This window comes from Microtus ochrogaster, unplaced genomic scaffold (assembly GCF_000317375.1).
Source record: "Microtus ochrogaster isolate Prairie Vole_2 unplaced genomic scaffold, MicOch1.0 UNK109, whole genome shotgun sequence".
Lineage (NCBI taxonomy): Eukaryota > Metazoa > Chordata > Mammalia > Rodentia > Cricetidae > Microtus > Microtus ochrogaster.
Window position 1 is genome coordinate 545,315 of NW_004949207.1, and position 1,875 is coordinate 547,189.

The window sequence follows — 1,875 nt, forward strand, 5'->3', positions numbered from 1 at the left end:
GTGGTGGCTGGGAATTGAACTCAGGACCTTTGGAAGAGCAGGCAATGCTCTTAACCACTGAGCCATCTCTCCAGCCCCCCAGGATGACTTTTTAAACTCCTTTCTGACCCTGTAAGAGTCTACCTGCCTAAGCCACGCCCTCAGTCTCGGGACTCTCCACTCTTGAGACTTGAGGTTCCCAGTGAAGCTATGTCTAAGACATTGTGGCTGATCCCAGATCTCCAAACTCTGGGATCCCTTAAGTGCCACAGCTACCTGGGTCTGGGTGGTAGCTCTTGTAATTTCAACTATTCCAGAGGCAAGGGGCTTAAACCCAGGAAGAGGGAGGAAGGGAGAGGGAAAAACAGTTTCAGAGTCTACACAGAGGGTCTAGTAGGGCCAAACAGGCAGGCCCAGGCAGTCAGCAGTAAATAACATTGCAGGTAATGACGGGCCCAAGAACTGGCTTTGGGCCAGCAGCTGTGGGCTGGTGGAAAGGAATACCATCATCACTTGTCCTTCAGCATCAAGAGTGGGAGGCAGATGAAGGACGGCCAGCCCAGCCAGCAGCCTTGCGAGCTTCTGTGCATCTCACCTGGTTCCTTCCCTAATCCTGTCTGAGCTTGGCCAAGCAGGGGCAGGGAGGCTTGTGAGAGCAATGGGGGTGGGGATGGATGGGTCCGTGTGTAGAACTTGCTTTTTCTCAGGCTACCTAGTTGGTCTCCAGGCACAGAGCCCTAGAGAGAGAACTAGAGCTATCGGAGGAGGGCTGACAGGAGGGAGAACATCCTGGGTCTCCTAACTGCAGAGATTGAAAGAAAGGTCCCTTTTCTGTCCACCCTCCCCTCCCCAGTCTTCTGCCTTCTTTTTAAAAATTAATTAAAATTTTATGTGTGTATTTTTGAGATCAGGTCTCTTATAGCCCAGGTTGGCTACTCCCTAGTAGCTGAGGATGACCTTGAACTCCCTACCTTCCTGCCTCCACCTCCCAAGTGCTGGGCTTACAGGCACAGGCAGGTAAGGAATACCATGTTTGACTTTTAAAAGCTGTGCTGGGGACTGAACCCACCGCTTTATGCATGCTCTATAAACACCCTTTCAACTGAGCTACTCCCCAACATCTCCCCATTCCTTTCCAGACACAGTCTCCCCGTGTATCCCAGGCTGGATTCAAACTCACAGCCCTCTTTAGTGTTCCCACTGCTGGGGCTACTGGCGTGCACCACTACACCTGAAAAACTCCCCCGCTGCTTCCTTAAGATTTCCCACCATCCACTGACCACTCCTCTGCTTACCCAGGCATGTCTAACCTTCTGACTTGGTGATGTTGTCATCTCCAGATGTGTCGAGCCATGTTCCTGGCTGTCTTGGAATGCATCTGGCATGTAGACTGCAGGTTGAACATACTTATGGGCTTAAATCTTTCAGTAGCTGTCTGTCATCCGTGTGTGTGTGTGTGTGTGTGTGTGTGTGTGTGTGAATCCAAAGAGTATCTTTGTCCGAAACATCCTCTCCCACCCAATATGGTGACCAGCGCCTGTCATTTCAACATTTGAGAGGCTGAAAGAAGATTGTAAGTTCAAGAGCATGCTGGGCTATTTGGTAAGTTTAAGGCCAGCCTAGGGTACAAAGCAGAGCCCTGTCTCATTAAAAAAATAAAATCTTGGGCTCAGCAGTTACGAGCATCGTCTGCTTTAATCGCGGACGCAAATTCATTTTCCAGTTTGTTGGCCACTCACAACCAACTGCAATTCCAGTTCCAGGGGGTCTGACACCATTTTTTGTCCTGTCGGGGCACCAGACACACATCTGGTGTACATCCTGGCAAGGTAATCACGCACATTAAATAAAAATAATTTTTTGCCGGGTGGTGGTGGCGCACGCCTTTAATCCCAG